Below are 12,990 nucleotides of genomic sequence, written 5' to 3'. Positions count from 1 at the left end.
ACCACACCGGCTCATCACCTCTTCTTTCGCTGCTTTCATGATGAACTGAATAGTAGTTTTGTTAACGCAATTTAGTTTTACTACTTTGGCACTCCTCGCGCAATATTTCTTGTGATGGTGCACATCCTTTTCCTTGTCTTTTGTTTCTTGTTCTGCCAGAAACAGCAGCTACGGGAGCTCGTCTCTTTTGGGCTTGTTTTTAAAGCAAAGCTCTACTATCGTCCAGCGATTTCGTGTAGGATGCGCAATGACACCTTTTGACAGGAGACACACCCCCGGCAACACACCCCTCGAAGCGCATCGTGTAATTCGCCAGGCCCGCTGTTGGCGCCTGCGGGCGCCGACAGCGGTCGCCACCGCCACTGCGGCCGAGGCAGCCGAACATCCCCACCGCCTCCCATGCATGCGGCGCTGGGTCGTTTTGGGCAACGTGACTCGTCTCGAGCCCGCCGGAAAGGAACGGTGCGTTCGCCTGGCCTGCTTCTGTGAGCGTTGCACGGAACCGAACGGCTTTGAGACGTGGTCGGCAATACAGCTAAATGAAAGGTTAACCAAGTGAAAGCAAGACTACACCAGACTAAGCCAAGCTTTTCCTTTGCATATCCAAGGTTAGCGGAGCTAAGCCGTAGCCATTTTTATAACGCACGAGCTTGAGCCTAGGTGCGCCGATTTTAGCACGTTCTTTTTTCACTTGCTAACGTAAACACGAACATAACGCGTATTTTTAATTGGAAGAAAACAGGTTATACCGGATGAAAACACAAATTTTGACCCAAATGTTCCCCACATTTCCTTATCAATAAACGGCGGATACATGTATGGCTAACGCGAGCAGTTTTAGCAGCTTTGGACAGCTTTTCCTGTATGTACTTCCTCTTGACGAATTGTTTCGACTTTTGGCGTAAAGGCTGAACCGACACAGACAGACAGACAGACAGACAGACAGACAGACAGACAGACAGACAGACAGACAGACAGACAGACAGACAGACAGACAGACAGACAGACAGACAGACAGACAGACAGACAGACAGTTTCCGGTTTAATCGTTGAAAATGGCCATAGCCGACGCGCTATACCCGTTCGGCCCATGAGGTATCGCTATCACTCCAGTTTGGTTCTTCAACGCTTCCTTCTTCCCACTGCATTTGCACTGTATTGAATCTGTTCTGCTTATTTTCTCCGAAATTCCTCCCATCGAGTCCTTCTCTCCTTGTTTTGTTGCTCTGCCACTGCTGTAATTCCCAGAAACTCGACATACTTCAATAATTTGGGAATTGCAAATAAAGAATGAAAAACTGCCTCTAGGGACACTCACGAGGCCGCAACAAAGATGTGTTTTTCGGAAATTTCTACTCGAAAACCATTGCCGCCAACCATACTCTGCAATGCGCTTTTTCTTGAGGTCCGTCAAGGACGATTAGTAATACAACGTCCGGTCTACGTACAGTGCCGTAATGATCATCATCATCCTCCTCACCATGATACATCGTGGTCCACTGCAGGACGAATATGCTGCGTTGGCCGGACCCATTCTTTCCAGGTAGTTGGTTTCTTATCTTGGAGTGTGTGTCTTGAAGGTGAGAAAAATTGGGCCCATCTCCCCGCGAGGGGGACTCGAGTAAATGCGTCGCATAGGGGCTGGGTGTATTGCGTTAACGTTTAGTGTTTGGGGAGTTGGTGGTAGTGAATGCGGTGTATCAGCAGCTTCTTGAGGTAGTTTGAATGAGTCAAGGATATAAGGCGCGTTCGTAGCCTCTCATTCTGTGTCGGCTTTGTGGCGCAGTGGGTAGAGCACCATGTACATTGCGTTCCGCCCGCCGGGTCGAGGGATCGAAACCAGGCGCCGGATAGTATTTTTTTTATATAGTGTAGGGGGAGGGGTGCGGACAACGACGGTGCGGAATACGACGGACGTCAACGCGGGTGACATCGTGAGTTACTGAAATGCTCTGCATTTAAAAGTGGTTCAGAAACATCGTTTGGTGGACTGGAAGTACATCCGTACTAACACTGCACATGCACGTACAGTCTTTGTCGAAGGTTTCTCGGTCACGCCAAGGGCTAATAGATAGCATAAACGTCAACATACAAGCTTTCTTTACTGAATACTTAAATGCTTCCTTCCCAAAAAGCTGGCGAAAGCGCTTTCCTGTATTGCCATAATCACATACAATTTGGTTAAGTTTTGCTTTGAGCGCTGCGTGCCCAGAGAATTTTGGCGCGGCCTTTTGTTTTTTGACAAAGACTGTTAATAAGAACCTAATTGTACCCCAGATAATGCTCGGGAGTCGGCGTGTTCACCCAACGAAAGTTCTTTATTACGTTCATTTGGTTTCCGGAAACCACAGAACACACGAGAATATTGGCAAGGAGTAGAATCTATATTAAATACATATATCAATTCTTTCTCATTCTATACACTATTATTAACGTGACTAGCCAACACCCTTTCAGACAACTGGCATCACTTTTTCGATAACATTTTGGGATACCAAAACATTTACACAGTAACGTCTCAAACACACCTTATCTACAACTTTTTGCAACCACTTTACACATGTTGACAAATAAATGAAAAGGGAACATTCAAGTCGCAATGTCACACATTTACATAAACATCGTAGATTCGTTTTGTACATTCACTCCACTGCAAGGTGATGTGCAGGAAGGCAATTAAAGGTATTTCAACCGCCACAACTCCACGAATAGCGCCACTGCATTTTGTGTCTGGTGGAATTAGCATAGTTCGGTGTCATTTGGGGTCAAGGTCTGGACCTCCCGCTGTGATAAATGTTTGAATCTCAGGTTGGTGGCCGGTTATGGCTTCCAGTGCTCTCATAAATTGATTCACTTAAATAGTTGAACATAGTGAACGGGCTGCATATTTCTGCGTTACCTATCACTACGGTATCAAGTACCGAAAATTAGCTTTGGCTCCCCTTCTGTATTTCTTTTTGTTTTTACTTATTTTAGTTGTGGACAGACGATCAAACATAGAGTGTGTTTTATACAAGTCTATTCTACAAATATATTAACAGTCGCAACAGCTCAAGTCCACATTGCAGGTGAGGGGAACAACACGAATATCGACAAGACACCCAAGGGGCAACTCTCGCGAAACTCGTGTTGTAAAAATAAACGTACTATAAGGTTATTTACAAATAGGCGCCAAAAGCAATGTTAGGGGTACCTGTACACTTAAACTCCTGGAGTGTACATGATCCAGTCACAGAAATCAGGCATAATAGGTCCTCTATAGCGGTATATAGAGTCAATAGCCGGGCGTCACAAGTTTTCTGCATTAGGCGAAAGAAGGACGCAGGGGATGCCGTGGACCTCCTTATACCGGTTAACAGTTAGGTACTGTTACTTGCAATGCGCAGCTTTCCAAACATTTCATTCCTTCGACCCATTTGTTAGTTTATTCCTTCCTGCAGTGACTTCGTAAACGTGTTGTTTATAACCGTCCTGCTTCTCATCTATATCGTTTCGTCTCATCTGATGAACTCAAATAAAATTTTTTACCTCAAAATGAGCTGAAATTTCCCTGTGAACCCCACGTCACTGACTGAAGGCGTTTACGCATCTCCAATTTGTTCTGCGTTTCGCGCGTTTTTTTACCATCAATCTCAACATTCCCTGTACACTCAAGCCGCTTTTTGCAAGAGTAACGTTAAGATCTGAAGGTTTCTGCAACACTCATTCCGAATTCCCCGACATAACCGTTAGCACGATGTTAAACAAAGATGCTACTGGCCAACCAACAAAGAATAAAGCCAATGACCGGAGCATTGCGGCCTTCGCCTTGCGAGTACCACGAGAGCGGTGGAGCCAGAAAGAGAGAGATGGGGGAACGATGCGCTTCGTGCCTATTTTTCTTCTTCACAGGGAAAAGAGAATACGAAACAGGTGGTGCGGCCCGCTTTCCAAATGGGCTGCCGAACTGACTGGCCGTTATAGACATTCTTGGTCCCTCGGTGAAAAAGAATGGCCAAGTAGAGAAAAGCGAAAGAAAGACCACTCGGCCCGGGCTTCCCCCGCGGCCCCGAGGCACGGAACAGCAGCAGGCTGCACGTTTCCACGATCTGGCCCAGAGCGTGGCGTGCGCCCGCCACGCTTGGCTGGCCCCCTTTCTTTCGTCCTGGGTCGTCGGCGAGCTTCTTCGAGGGAGCTGCGACGCGCATTCGCAATTAGGCAACGCCGTCGGTGACCGGGCCGCCACGACTCGGGAGGGGAAGGATGATGCGCCGAGAAGACAACGCCGCCGAGGGAAGTGCGCGCCGTTGTCGCCGCTGCCACTGGAATGCCGCGCTCTCGGCAGCTCGTTGTTGTTCGCTACCCGCGGCCATTTCCGACCAGGAAAACAAACAGAGCCGAAGGAAGCTGCACTTACTTCCGGGGCAGTGTTAGCGCTGCACAGTGCCTTGGGCCCTACTCCTGGTGCGGCATTCTCGTGTTTTATCCGTTTTGTGTCCGTTTCAAAAGTATCCGTTTTGAGAAAGAACTGATTGGCTAAAAGCGAACACCCGGATGTGACGTCATGCAAGCACTGCTGAGCTATGAGCCGCGGCTTCTCGGAGCAGACGATTTTTCGTCGCCTTGTTGTTGGTTCGCTGGCGGAACAATAAACACATAGAAGATAGTTTAAAATAGGTTTAGTCGTTTCAAATGTGTTTACAAGAACAGTTGCGCTAAAGTCAACCCAAAGCCCGCCTATAACTGGAAGTACGTCACAATAAAACGGACACAGAACGGACGTTCTCAAAACGGACAAACACAATAATACCGCCCCGATAACACTCTGTGTCTTTCTACGCTCTTCGCCCAAAAGGAGCTGGTAACGAGGGGAGTGCATTGCTTCTTGCTATCCGTTAGCACACAGTCTCAAATTGCACGATATATGTGGAATACACGCACACTCCTGCAGAAGCAATCTCATTATGAGTTCTTTGACGGGACCCCAAGAGCCAAATCTATGCCACCAGGTCGATATGGCCTAAGACCTTTAAGCTTCTTGCAGCACGGCGGATCCTGGTTTCAGCACTACGTAGGAAGTTTCAAGATATTCCAGAGCCCACAAGCCTCGTTCCGGAGACATCTACAGCGCTTTGTTAAGCCATTGACGATGTACGTTTCCACTTATATGCTCCTCAAATTTTCGTTGGGCTGCGGCTAATATATGGTATGTTTTAGCGTAGCTTTGTGGTGCCTCAATCTTAAACTCGCTGGTCATTCTGTGCACCATGATAGACCATGTGCTATCACAAAATGTCTGCCTTCTTAAAGAGTCAAAAAGGAATGGTGAACGTCTCTTTCGCGCGAGGCCTCTGTCCCAATAGCTGTTCATTGACTACTGTGAAGGCGCGCTGCGTAGATAAAGCAACTGTTTTTGAACGACAGCGCGAGATTGTTTTCAGGCAGCGTATTTTGCAAATGGTGTACTGGACCTCAAATTAGTTACCGACTAACTTCTCCCTTTCGCTTTTCCTCTAATAAACGTTTACTACTACTACAACTACTACTACTAACTTCCTTCTGACAGCGTCTTTCATGGGCCCCTGAAGGTGCCGCATTTAAAAAAAATTGGAAGAAATCAAATGTTTGCCTATAATCGCTTTTAAAATGGAAAGTCCACATTTTTCATATAAATTTCCCACTCCACAATTGATTTCTGGCTCTTCGTGACAGTCGAACAATTCCATGAGTTACTGTTCAGCCAGAAATTGTGGTGCCCAATTGAACAATCCGTCTGAATGTCGAATACGCGAACAGCAGCGGAAACACGTTACCTGCAGCACCCTTTAACGCTGTTCCTGCCGACTTCGTTCAGAATTCCAAGCCTTCGAGGAGTGGAAGAAAAAGCAACACTCCATGCCAGGCACCGCGAGCGCTGCTGGCGAAGGATGTATCCGTCCTACAACACACCAACTGGCCGATCACTGAGCTATAACGTCATTTTTCGGGGTCGGTTTTGAGGTTGAAGGCACGCTGCAGGATGTTGCACAGCCACCACGAGAGCGAGCAGTAGCACTGCCCCTCGCAGCGTAGCACCACTACCTTGTGCAGGTCGTCGAGCACCAGGAGCTGAGGCTCAATCTTCTTTTAGCATACACACTTCCCCTGAGATGGCCTCCTTGAAGGACTTCCTCTGGTAGGCGAACACGTAGAAGTTGATGAACAGTGCCAGTCCAAGGAGGCCCTGGGGCAGCGCGAGATATATGAAGAAGCGAGGGTAGCCGCAGTCGTAGAAAAGCGGCACCAGTCCGTGCGCGATGATTACCAGGTGCTGGACAATCTGTGCACGCGTCAGGTACTTCTTCCACCAGAGGTACTTCTGGAACCTGGGACCGCAAGCAGCCAAGAAGTAGTAGGTGTACATGATGGTGTGTATGTGCACGTTCAAGATGAGGCCGAATATAGACTGCCCGTCTCCACCCAGCGTATACCAGAGCCAGCCGTTGGCCACGACCAGCGCGTGGTGGAGCGTGTGCTGGAGCGTGATCTGGCGCTCCTTCTTGCGGAGCACGAAGAAGAACGTGTCCATGAAGTCGGCTACGCGCACGAAGAAGTAGAAGTAGCCCCACCACAGGATGTTGATTGAGTTCTGGTCGGTCGCGTACGTCATGCCCTGGCAGAAGAGATTGTAGTTGCCACCAAAGTACGAGTTCTTCATGAAGTGGTAGCCGAAGAAGACGTTGGTCACAATCATGAGTAGGTTGTAGATTCTGATGATACCCCGCAGGTCGTACGGCTTGCGGTTGGCCATGAACCGGGGCCCGGCACGGTACACGATGTACAGGTACCCTCCAACAACCAGGGTGATGAAGAAGGGGTTCCCCAGCAGGAACCAGTCTCGGGTGCGCGGGTCCGAGCGCGGGTACAGCGGCCGGCTGAAGCGGCTGAACTCTCCATAGTCGCTGGTGGTGATCTTCTCGAAGCCGGCCATCGCTGAACCTCTGATGTGTCCCCTTCTCGCTTTGTCGCTGCCGCACGTTGTCGAGCCCAGCCGCCCCGCTCCGCTCGTGGTGTACCACGGCTTCTGTGTGGCCCGCTCGGTCCCGAGAGCCGTTCGGCACTGGTGGCCCCTTTAAATAAACATCGGGGAAAGAAGGTCCCAGTGTTGTTGTCGGGAGAGGAGGCCGCGGGGAGGAGGAAAGAAACCAGTAAACAACTGGTGCTTTTCGACACTTGGCCGGAGACGGCCGCTTTCTAGCGGAAAACATAAAGTGCGGCGAAGAAAGCCGCGGTGCGAGGAGGCGGCCGAGCGCGCCCAATATGCGGAGGGGGATGTGGGTCATTCTGAGCAAGAGTTCGGCAGCTCTTTTTATAGGCGGTGAGGCTCCCTCGTCTGGCTCCCTCTACGCGGATAGTGATGCTGCGTCCGCGAGGCCGGTTAGCCCGCTCCTCCGACAATAAGCGGTTTCACTTTATTGCCGCAGCACGCCGGAGTTCTCCGCACGTTCATTCTCTTTCGCTCTCTCTCCGCGGCTGCATGGCTTCTCAGCCTCTCAACTTCCTGCCTGCGTGCGCGCGCGTGCCGCGCTTAGCGGCGTTGTTGTTGTTTCAGTGAGCGTTGTTGTTGTTTGCGTCTGGCTCGTATACGTTGCTGATTGTGATTGACAATCCAGCGCGCGAAAACACGGCACAAAAAAGAACGAGAGTTAGACAGGACAGCGCTGCACTCACAACTGATTTATTTTGAAGAAAACATTGGTCATATATACAGATCAGTCTCCCACGTGGCGGTAAATTATTGCACCCGATAACCACAAACAAAAAAACGCAATCACTAATCGGTTTGCACATGTGTAGTCTTTGGTTTACTTGGTCATGCAAATGCGTCACTCAGATACGCGTATTCCCGGTCATGCAGCACTATTGAGGGCATACTTATACAACGGTCAGCAGCTCGTCTGATTTGAAAGGCCTCGATAATTTCCCGTGTTGTTTTATCTTTGTGTCTCGACAACACAGTGGTTTCATTAAAAAGCGGCTCACAATCTTGTTTGCAGCAGTGTTTTGCCAGGTGGCTGTGTGGGTTCGTTTTAAATGAACGCTGGTGCTCGGACAACCTGGTGTTCAGACACCTCCCGGTTTGTCCCACATATATATGTCCACACCGAAGTGGTAACATATACACGACACCCATTGCACATTTCACAAATGGGTCTGAATGATTTATCGGGCACACTTTTTTTGTATTCCGGGAAGCTAATCTTCGGTCAACCCTACTGCACAATTTTCCTAATTTATTTGGAGCCGAGAATACCACGTCGAAAGCGTATCTTTTTGCCACGTTTTTTAAGTTATGAGAGAGCCGGTGCTTATACGGTATCACAACGGGGTATCTTTTTCTTTGCCTTGGTGGCTGCGTCACAGAACCTGCCGTATCTTTTCCTTTTATCCATTTGACTAACTTCTGCACGACCATGAGGAGAACATTGTCAGGGTAGCCAGCCGTCTGCATTCTACTTATCTGGTTCGAGAAGCTGGTATCTGGTTCGAGAAGCTGGTATTCTCGGCTCCAAATAAATTAGGAAAATTGTGCAGTAGGGTTGACCGAAGATTAGCTTCCCACCCGCCGCGGTGGCTCAGTGGCTAAGGCGTTGCGCTGCTGAGCACGAGGTCGCGGGTTCGATTCCCGGCCGCGGCGGCCGCTTTTCTGATGGAGGCGAAAAGCAAAAACGCCCGTGTGTACGAGATTTCGGCGCACGATAAAGATCTCCAGGTGGTCAGAATTAATCCGGAGCCCTCCATTACGGCGCGCCTCATCGCCTGCGTTGCGTCGGCGCGTTAAACCCCACAATCAATCAATCAATCAATCAAGATTAGCTTCCCGGAATACAAAAAAAAGTGTGCCCGATAAATCATTCAGACCCATTTGTGAAATGTGCAATGGGTGTCGTGTATATGTTACCACTTCGGTGTGGACATATATATGTGGGACAAACCGGGAGGTGTCTGAACACCAGGTTGTCCGAGCACCAGCGTTCATTTAAAACGAACCCACACAGCCACCTGGCAAAACACTGCTGCAAACAAGATTGTGAGCCGCTTTTTAATGAAACCACTGTGTTGTCGAGACACAAAGATAAAACAACACGGGAAATTATCGAGGCCTTTCAAATCAGACGAGCTGCTGACCGTTGTATAAGTATGCCCTCAATAGTGCTGCATGACCGGGAATACGCGTATCAGAGTGACGCCTTTGCATGACCAAGTAAACCAAAGACTACACATGTGCAAACCGATTAATGATTGCGTTTTTTTGTTTGTGGTTATCGGGTGCAATAATTTACCGCCACGTGGGAGACTGATCTGTATATATGACCAATGTTTTCTTCAAAATAAATCAGTTGTGAGTGCAGCGCTGTCCTGTCTAACTCTCGTTCTTTTTTGTGCCGTGTTTTCGCGCGCTGGATTGTCAATCATGAACATTCACCAACTCGCCCAAATCACAGTCCTCTTGTCGTATACGTTGCGGTTCGTGCGAGCGTACTCAAAGATGAAAGTCGTGGGCCCTAGCGCGCTGCCTTGATAGCATCGGGTCGGTTAGCATTGGTTCCCGGGCGCCCCCTTTAGCCGGCCAGCTCGGCGCCGAAACGTATATGGATAATACCGCTAACTCATGATAGAAACAGGGAACGGGTAATAAAGACTCTAGAAGTGAACTGTGCGCCCGGAAAAGCGCACACTGGTTTGGCACCACCCGAGTGTAGGTTCGGGACAGAAAAAGCGTTGTGCTAGGAAAAGAGAGTGTGATTAGTTTTTACTGCTAACTCACTGCATGTCCCACTTGGCGAAAAAGCTGGTTCCGACGTTGTCTGTGTAGGAAAACAGGCATTGCGGCAGCAGAACACCTTCCCAATTCACATAGGCTGAGTTCAGCTGTTCAGCTGCCGTTGTCCTCCCACTGAGTTTCACACTCCGGGCACTCAGCTCCTCCCACCCACCGGCGCACCAGTCACCAGCGAGCCAGTGCGCTCTGGGTCTTTCAATGAAACTCTCACAAATTGCATACGAATGATTTCGCATTTACAAGTCCTGTGATGTGCTCAGGCGTACTCGGGGACTTGCGTCTTAATTTTCTTTTTTTGTTTAGTAACAACTCGCAATAAACCACGCTCTTAACAACTGTGATATGCATATCTGCAGGCGAGTAATAATAATTCCTTTATTTTCCATCCTTTCAGACGAGGGCGGCAAAGTAAAGAAAGCTGCACGAACACCTTAACTTGCTCCCGCCCCCCAAAGTGATGTACAATATGACACGTTCAAGTTTTTTACCAGCGTTCAGGGCAAACATGAAACTGCACAAGTAGAGAAAGAAACATCACAAATAAGAGGAAAACAAACAATCAGCAGTTTTGCAGTTACAGGAAAGGCGCAACAGTCTCCGCTACACAGTTTCTTTTCGCGCAGGGATCATAATAACAAAAAGTGCACTGCAGTCCCGATTACACAGATATTTCCATAAGTACAGGAAAAAATCAAAATAACAAATCACGGAACCGTTAAGTTAAAAAACTTTAAAAAGTCGCAATACATGAACTACAATAAGGGATCCCTTGGTTCAGAAGGATTGCTTCAAATGGAAAAGAAGGTCCCCAATCGTAACTTCATTCTTGGCGCTCGGAGCTAATCATAATGCACTAGCCTATCTCATTTACAACGCTGCTTTCCTGCTACGTTAATCTACATAGCGGCTTCAATTGTTCTGTATTATAAACTTCTGCGTTCTGTTGAGTGAACATGATAAAAAAATTACCAGGCTGTCCTAATAAGGGATTGGTTGTGTGCATCTTCCTCTTTTCCGTTAACAAGATACGTAAATGTACTTTGTAAGCTTGTACGGGCGGGGAATCTCGCATTACTTTTATTGCAGGCACCTACGACGTCTACGCTAGATGTACAGCCGTTGTATTGTGCACTTGCTCTTAAAGCCAAGCTGGTATTGGCTTACCTGCGCCGTAGGTGGTGGCGTGCGCCGGAACGCTTTGCGGCAACGAAAACTATATCCACATGCTTTCATGAACACCATGATGACAACGATAATGCCCTTAAAGTATTTGGCACTTACCCTCTCGGGGAAATCGGTAAGGATAAAGGGTTGGCTGCGCCAACTTTATCCACGGGCTCTTTGGGCACAGCTCTCCTTCGCCATCCGCACCTGGCGCGTGCGCACTAGTGCAGCGCTATATGACGCAACAATGGGAGCCACTAACAGTCGTCGCTCTCATCCCACCACACCGCAGGTCCGGTCCGACACTGTCGTCGGGCACTTCACTTTCTATCGCGGCATGGGTAGGCCACGCCTGGTTCGCTCCGCGGAAGAGCGGGCAGCCATTGAAAAGCGTAAATGTTCCCGACAACTACAGAATAAAGACCTACATCAACATACACCAAACCTTTGCGTTCGGGTAAAGCTTAGCAAAATGAAATGATTTTGTTTCTGTCGACCGATGTCTTTTTTTCGTTTTCCTTTCGGTTATTGCGTTTTGAATTTCGCAAAAAGTAATTCATTTCTCTTTGGCGGTCATTGCGTTTTTATTTTGTCGTTATCCTTTTCACTGAGGTGAAGCTTCGCGTGGACCCGGCTTCAAGATTACCAGATACGCCAACCGAAAACATCCAATACAAATTCAGCCAAATATCGCCTAATCGAAAAACATGGCGCCGAATGTGGCCAAAAAGCCGCATAAATTTTGGCGTACAATAAAACGTTTACTTACGCATCCAGATTCCAAAAAAATGAAGAAAAAATACCGGGTAGTTACGTAACAGCCGCCGTACCAGACAACCCTGCCCTGTTTCCGGAGGGAATTGGTTCGTTTGGTTCTTTTTTTTTAACACGAAACCCTCTCAGGCTTTTCACACAGCGTTTTTTGGAATTTCGGGGTCGGTCGTCCTCGCAGCAAGTGTGGAACACAAGGTTTACTAGAGAGAAAAATGACAGAGGGTGAGGGAAATAAGACGCAGCTTGTGTGACGTCACCTGATGAACTCTAGAACATTATAGAACGGCGCGCGCGAGATGCTGGCAATTGCAACTCGCTCTGTTCAATCGATTGTTGTAACGACAAGCAAGGCGCTTTGTAAAAAAAATCAGATTTTGGCTCTGAACAATTGAGATGTTGGGTGCTCAAGCACCTGCGATTTGAAGTCCGTCAGGGGCCAGGGATTAGTTTAAACCACCTGGCGATATTTACCGTGCTTTGAAGTATCGACACAAGTTTTTTTTAATACGGTAGCCTTTCTTGGGCTACTTAAATGCAGAAATTTTGGTTTGTTGGTATGTCTGTTTGTGCGTGACTCGATTCAGCCATCCGGCCAAACGAAAACAGAAGCTGCGCAGTAGTCTCATGTACCCACAGCGAAATCTAAACTTCCAAGTCCGATGTCAATGTTCATACTTGTAAACATTGTTTAACAAGAACAAGGCATTACATTACGCAAATGTGAGGTAGCAAATCAATACATGAGCTATATTTGCAGCATTCTTTTATTTAAAAATTTATGGGTGCTTCGTTTTTGCCATAGCAAATGCGCTATCAACTGCACCAACTGCATCAACATACATAAACTGCACCGGCAACTGCATCAATGCATCAACCTACATCTGCGGCAGAACACCGTCGCCTGCTGTTACCAGCGCTACTATAGCTCCTGCTGGAATTTAGGAAATAAAACGGCAACACCAATGCAAGGTTCTACTGGATAGGTGATACATTCCGCTTGGAACGCTCGTGAAGTAGAGCAACGTGGTTCTATAGGGTGCCTCGATTCACGCGCGTCTCCGCCGTACGGCAGAGCTGCCATTGAGGCACCGACGTGGAGCAGTGGAACGCGGTAACTTTAAATTGACTTCAGCCAACCTCTAGCGTGTTATCTTGGGAGGAACGAGACGGGAGAGGAATAGCATGAGAGGTGTGTGGGAATAAGAAAGGATGCATTTACTTGCCCGGGGCGCTAGTCGACTATAGTCTTT

At 48.2% G+C, this 12,990-nt stretch overlaps 1 pseudogene; it reads right to left on the bottom strand.

Annotated features, from left to right (window-relative positions):
• Positions 1–2,254: 2,254 nt before the first annotated feature.
• Positions 2,255–7,378, bottom strand: LOC144175847 (very long chain fatty acid elongase AAEL008004 pseudogene; annotated as a pseudogene).
• Positions 7,379–12,990: the final 5,612 nt, after the last annotated feature.

Source organism: Haemaphysalis longicornis, unplaced genomic scaffold (assembly GCF_048455015.1).
Source record: "Haemaphysalis longicornis isolate Haplotype H1 unplaced genomic scaffold, Haemaphysalis longicornis Haplotype H1 scaffold_3, whole genome shotgun sequence".
Lineage (NCBI taxonomy): Eukaryota > Metazoa > Arthropoda > Arachnida > Ixodida > Ixodidae > Haemaphysalis > Haemaphysalis longicornis.
The sequence above is the reverse complement of the archived record's forward strand: the minus strand, read 5'-3'. Positions and strand labels throughout refer to the sequence as shown.